The sequence below is a fragment of the Gastrolobium bilobum genome, unplaced genomic scaffold, assembly GCF_033153095.1.
Source record: "Gastrolobium bilobum isolate Gb01-03AN ecotype WA unplaced genomic scaffold, APGP_CSIRO_Gbil_v1 utg2926, whole genome shotgun sequence".
Taxonomy (NCBI): domain Eukaryota; kingdom Viridiplantae; phylum Streptophyta; class Magnoliopsida; order Fabales; family Fabaceae; genus Gastrolobium; species Gastrolobium bilobum.
This window is the reverse complement of record NW_026898807.1, coordinates 86,591-93,893: the sequence shown is the minus strand read 5'-3', so window position 1 is coordinate 93,893 and position 7,303 is coordinate 86,591.

Genomic DNA, 7,303 nt, shown 5'->3' with positions numbered 1-7,303 from the left:
CTTCGTGTATCAAATTTTTATGTTCAAACTCATTTCTATCAAGTAACCATTTCCATGATCTGATGCAATGGTACATGATCGATTTGGTGAATTAGATGGTATTTTATATTGAATACGTGATTAATATAAATGTGTATTTTTTAGAATATGTATTGTTTGTACATTGAATTCAATACATGATACTTATATTTTGCATGAAAGTAAAATAGCTTTGAGAATACAAAATGTGAAATCTTAAATTCCGCGTGTTTGCAAAATATTTGCATTTTGAAATTAAAGTATGATAAATTTCTTGATGACAAAAGTGGTCAAATATTTGAGTTGATTTAATTCAAAATTATATGTTTTATTTCAAATGTCATAAATGATGAGATGATTGTGTATCATTTTAGAATTAAAATTGGAATTTATTATTTGATATATTTGTTATAATCAAATAATGTTAAATTGAAAGTTTAAGGTATTAAGGAGCGATCGAGGGGAAGATTATGATGACCCTTTCAAGAAATTTTGTTTAGAGTTTGGTACTACAAACCAAATGATGGCTCCTTATGCTTCACAATCCAATGAGATTGCTGAGAAAAAAGACTCAGACATTAAATGATATGATCTTGTTGATGTCTGGTTTGTGGGGGAAAGTCATTTAATGACAAATTAAATATAATCAGTAAAGTACCCCACAAGAAAATTAAGAACATCCCCTATGAAATATGGAAAGTTAGGGAGCCTACCTTGAATTATCTTGAAGTGCGGGGGTGTTTGACAAAGAGCATACCATACGATATATGGAAATGAAAGAAGCTATCCATGAAATACTTTAGAGTGTGGGGGTGCTTGGCTAAGGTTGCAGTTCCTAAACCTAAAAGATTGAAAATCGGACCTAAAACCGTGGATTGTGTATTCATCGATTATGCACTTAATAGTAGTGCTTATCAGTTTCTAGTGTATAAATCTGATGTCTCAGATATACATGTTAATACGGTTATTGAATCAAGGGAAGTTACTTTCTTTGAAGACATATTTTCGTATAAGAAAATACATGAATCAAGTGGTAATAATGATGATCAGGTTGAGATACCTCGAGATGCTACAACTGATACAGATCCTGTAGAGGATATAGTAGATGAACCTAGACGTAGCAAGAGGCAAAGGACCGCCACATCTTTTGGACCTGATTTTATGACATGTTTATTAGAAAATGAGCCTCGGACGTATAAGGAAGCTATAACGTCCCCGGAAGAACCATTCTGGGAAGAAGCTATCAATAGTGAGATAGAGTCTATCTTGTCCAACCACACTTGGGAATTGGTAAATCTTCCTCCTGACAATAAGCCTTTAGGAAGTAAGTGGGTGTTCAAAAGAAAAATGAAAGAGAATGACACTATTGATAAATATAAAGAAAGACTTGTAGTAAAAGGTTACAGGCAACGTGAAGGTCTCGATTATTTCGATACTTATTCACCGGTTACAAGGATCACATCCATTAGGATGTTGATCGCGGTAGCTGCATTGAATGGATTACAAATATATCAAATGGATGTTAAGACCGCCTTCTTAAACGGCGACCTGGAAGAAGAGATATATTTAGAACAACCTGAAGGTTTTGTTGTTCCAGGACTAGAACGGAAAGTTTGTTGCTTAATAAAATCCCTTTACGGGTTAAAGCAAGCTCCAAAACAATGGCATGAGAAATTTGACAAAGATATGTTGTCAAATGGATTTCGAATTAATGAATGTGACAAATGTGTCTATGTTCGAAATACTGAAAAAGGTTTTGCCATTATCTGTCTTTATGTAGACGACATGTTAATCATGGGTAGTAATAATCAAATGATTAATGCTACTAAACAATTACTTAAAAGTAAGTTTGATATGAAAGATATGGGGATAGCAGACGTTATCCTAGGTATTAAAATCCATAGAACATCTTCAGGGTTGGCCTTATCACAGGCTCACTATGTAGCTAAGGTTCTTGAGAAATTCAAGAGTTTGAAAATAACTCCTGTGAGGAACCCTGTAGATTCTAATCTGAGTTTATTAAAGAACACTGGTAAAGCTACAACACAAAAGCTATATGCTCAAGTGTTGGGAAGCCTTATGTATGTTATGAACTGCACCAGACCTGATATTGCTTATGCAGTAAGTCTGTTAAGTCGCTTTAACAGTAATCCAAATGAGAATCATTGGAAAGCTATGGTAAGAGTTTTGGGATACTTGAAGTATACTCAGAATTATGCTTTGCATTACGAGAAATACCCCGCGGTTATAGAAGGGTATTGTGATGCAAATTTGATCACCGGCTCTAACGACACTAGATCCACAAGTGGATATGTGTTCACCCTTGGTGGAGGTGCTGTGTCTTGGAAATCGTCCAAGCAAACCTGCATTGCAAGGTCAACCATGGAAGCAGAATTTATTGCTTTAGATAAGGCCGGTGAAGAAGCCGAATGGCTTCGTAATTTTATTGAGGATGTTCCTAATTGGCCAAGACCGGTACCATCTGTATGCATACATTGTGATAGCCAAGCAGCTATTGGAAGGGCCAAGAACGTCATGTATAACGGTAAGTCCAGACACATACGTCGTAGACATGATACCGTAAGACAACTACTCTCCAATGGAATCATTTCAATTGATTATGTTAAGTCTAAGGAAAACATAGCAGATCCGTTAACCAAAGGGATTCCTAGAGAGTTAGTTGAAAATTTGTCGAAAGGAATGGGTTTAAGGCCTATCAATTGTTGAGCATTGCGGTAACTCTACCTAGAAGAGTGGAGATCCCATGAACTAGGTTCAAAGAGACAACTAAGTGATGGTCGACTGTTCAAACACTGTGGAGTTTTTAAACTCATACTCATTCCTAAGACAAGGCAGTGTATTTATGAGAGTAAGCACTTAGGCTTTTAATGATTTCTTAATCTGTTGTGTTCAGATGATGTATAGTGAGTTACATCACAAGAAATCACCTATCTGAGTGTGAAGTGAGGGCCGCTTCTATGAGAATTTTACAAAGGCCGATTCTCTAAAACACTCGCAGAACCAGGCAGGTGTCCCACGGCCAAAATGGGCGCAACAAAGGACCAACAATGCTAGAGAAGCAATTGTGTGACTCCTATTGTCTAGGTATACACTAAAGGTTGACGGTTCAAGTCGACCTAGACCACCGATTGACCGAGTATATCCGATAGGTTTCCACTAGAGAAGGTTCAAAGGTAACTCCACCTACTCGATGCAGTTGTTTCTCGGAAATTACACTTTGCATTTATACTCTTGTGCACTTTTTTGTCACGATGATTTGACTTCTTATCCATGTGTGTTGGAATTTATATATATATATATATATATATATATATATATATATATATATATATATATATATATATATATTATTCCAACAATAGACAATCTATTGGTTATGAATAAGAAGTTTGGTAGTGAAAAGGTGTGCCTTTTCGTCGACAAACAAATGTATCTTTTCATCCTAAACGATGTGTTGTTTCATCCTAACGGACATGTTGTTTCATCCTAACGGACATGTTGTTTCATCCTTGAATGGGTGTCTCTTCATGTTGAACGAATGTGTCTTTTCGTGTCGAACGAATGTGTCTTTTCGTGTCCAACGGATGTGTTGTTTCGTCGTCGAATAGGTGCCTTTTGGAACGTGACTTTACGTTGTCTATAAATAGACACTGACACCTTCAGAAAATGGATCCAATTTTCTGCACTGAAACTCTGCCGGAATTTTTCTCCTTCCGGTTTTGCATATTCCTTTTCATACTCCGGTGTGATTTCCTCTGGCATATTGTTGTGTTTTGGGCTGTTGATTGGTAGTGCCGCCATTCTTCAGACGAAATCCGTTCTATCCTGGGAGACAAGTGTCCATCAACCTTGGGCATCAGTGAGGGGGCAAATTGTCTTAAGGAGACACGTTCTGTGGGCTCGGATTTTATTCCTCTGATATTGCATTTTTCATTCTTCTGATTCTGTCTGTTTCATACATATCAAGTAAGTCTATTTTTTAATATTTTTAATTGCACAGTGACAATTCTAATCATCTACTCCCTTCTGGTTTATTCATGGGTTCAAACCTCTTAGTGATTTAACATCACCCACTGTCTTCTATAACAATTTCAACATAAAATCTTAAGGTTTTAGATGTATGGGTCTTTTGCACTTATATGATCCTCATGACTTGATCTATTCCTAGCCATTGTAGGACTTACTTCACCACTACTCACACTTGATTATTTTCAAAATCCTCCCCTTAAGTGTGAGGTCCCCCCTAAGGGCAACTTCTACAAAAGTTTATTCTCTTTAAGTATTGGAGTCACATTAGCTTCCTACATAAACTATCACCATATCCAAATACTTAGTATAGTCAAGCCGTTGGTTCTAATACCACTGTTAATAATGGTACGAGGGAGTCCAAAACCTTTATAAAGAATTCTTGGACCAATAGAGCAAATGATAAACAACAATAAATGAGCCGACATCATATCTTAACCCAAAACTATAGGTTTATTGATCTTTTACTCTTACATGATACTTACTTTATTTATTCTTAGTCATTGCATGACTTACTTCGCCATTACGGATATTTGATTATTTCCAACAATGAGAAGGGAGCACCCAATTTTTGGTGCTCCAAAACGCCCAAATTTCGTGAAAATGACATTGAGATAAAAAAATTTAATTTATTTTGGGAAAATCATTTTTTCTTTTAAAGGATGTAAGTTACATCTTTTTAATTTTTAACACTATATATCATGAGTAGTACATAATTATAATATAAATTTTTTTTTTCTCTTTTCGATCACTTCAACTGACATAAAAAAAGTATTTTTTCATATTATAATTATATACTAAGAGTAATATATAGTGTAAAATACTAAAATGACGCAACTTATACACACATTATTTTTTATACTTCTTTTAAGAAAGGTTTTTGGCGAGCGAAAGCTGATCTAAAGTGAGTTTTGACTATCTAGTCGGGAAACTGGGAAACCCATACGCTGCTTCGCGGACACAGTGATAGTCAGAGTCGTGGATCTATCCACTCATTCATTTGGTCAAATTTTGCCGGCAGAACAAACAAAATTGACAGATTAAATTTCATTGTCTTAGATATATAAAGTATTTGGGTTTTATAAGAGTTATGTTGTAGGAAAAGTGATTGTGTTATGTTATAGAGATTCGTTTTGCGTGCCGAAGTTTTTTTTTTTTTTTTTTTTTGCTGCGGGTCCCACAAAATGTTGTGTGTGTAGGAAATTTTTTGTGGTCATGTTGAATGATAGATGATAAACCCAAAGTATTTATGACCTTTTAACTAAACTTTAAGTTTTTTTTTTTTTTTTTGATAACAAAACTTTAAGTTTTTAAGAAATTTATTCTTTGACGTGACATGAGAGAATTTTCATAACCAACGGGAATAAGAGTTTGATTTTTTATACTTCTATTTCTTTAATCAAAAATTAAATTTCAGCATATTATAAATAATTAGAGTTATTGCATTAGAACAAAACGTTGGTAAAAGGTCGTTTTTAATTATTAAATATATAAATGAAGATTATGTTAATATAATCAAGTTCAACGTGAATTTTACTCCAGCTCCAAACGCATACATTTTTGGGGATAATATAGGACAAAATTAGCGCATAAATCTTTAGAGCTTTATTTGGAATTCTTACAATTCTTTCTTCAAATTGATAACCATATTTGCATTGTGTTTTTTCTTTCTTTGAAAACTTGCTTTTGTCGTATTTTAAAATTTTATAATTATTAAAGAGTAAGGTTATACTTACAACCTTTTTTTTTACAACCTCTTATAACCAATGATTTCTGCCAATCAACGGTTGTCATTTATTATGAATTAATAATTAATTAATGAGTTTAATTTACGAAAATCATAACTGTTGATTGGCGCCAATCAACAGTTATGATATATGGTTATAAGAGGTTGTAAAAAAAAAAAATTGTAACTATAACCTCTCCCATTATTAAATTTGTAAGCGTAAAAGACTCGGAACATTACAAAATATGCATTTTACTTTAAATAAAAACTTTGCTATGAATTAAAAACTTAAAACATGGATTTTAACGAAACATAAAAAGTAGTTAAAAAAAAAAAAAACAATGCTAACCTTATGTAATATGTACCGTGTTACCCAATCTTGTATGTTTGTGATTGCTATAATTATAATCTAAGATATGGTACGATTTCGACATTATACGCCGCCTATAATTAAATTTTACTAAGAAAAATGTTTTCATTGATGAAAACAATTATGGCAAAATCAGTCATATAGTTTTTTTTAAAAGTGAAGTCAAACTCTTATCCAGATCCAACCTTTAAAGGTCTTATCCATTCAGTTAGTTATTTAATCATACACATACAATAGTAACACAACACATAAATCTTGACGTGGACTCGCTTGCTTATTATTTTTTATCACACAAAATACAATCATTATATCATGTGATGCACATTTTGTGGTGTACATTTGGACATTGCATGGAGTATTAGTTACGAAGTTAAAACAAGAATTCTGATTGATTAATTATATTGTAAAGATAAGGGGATCGACGTCGAATGACTACCAGGCTTAAAGATTTTATGGCTATAAGAATTAAGTCGGTTGAGCTTGGTTGACTTCAATTAAACTGACCTTCGGATTTTATGGTGGACCAATTCCAAGCTATGTACTTGGGCGGCCAGAAAATATATGTTTAGTTGTTAAGTTATCATCTACCCTCTCAAAAAGGTTGCAAGCATGACAATTAACTCCATTCATTTCTAAATAAAAAGTTACATTAACATATATATATATATATATATATATATAATATATGGAGAGTATATGTTGCAGTTGTTCATTTTAATGATTCATGAGGACATATGAAAATAAAATATCTTATATTACTATTGTCGTAATTATCCTTTTACTACTTTCTTAAGAGTTTTTAACAAGCGGCCATGGGCTAATAACAGTTAAAAATTTATACGAAAGCTTATGATAATAATAAAGCATGGTAGCAACTGCCGTCCGCTTCTTTTCTTCGGCGATATATATTCTTTGTCCAATTATAACACATTCCAACCGTGCATTCATTGGTTCACACCTTTCATAGAATAATTTATTTATTGAATGATTCTCACCCAACTTACCCCACACAAAAATCACGTTGCAATTATCTTATTGTTGTCTTCTTGTAATGAGAAAAACTATAATTAATCTCTTCTGTTTTCCTCAAATCTCAGTCTAGTGTCATCATGTATATGTTATTATACCAAATCATATATAAT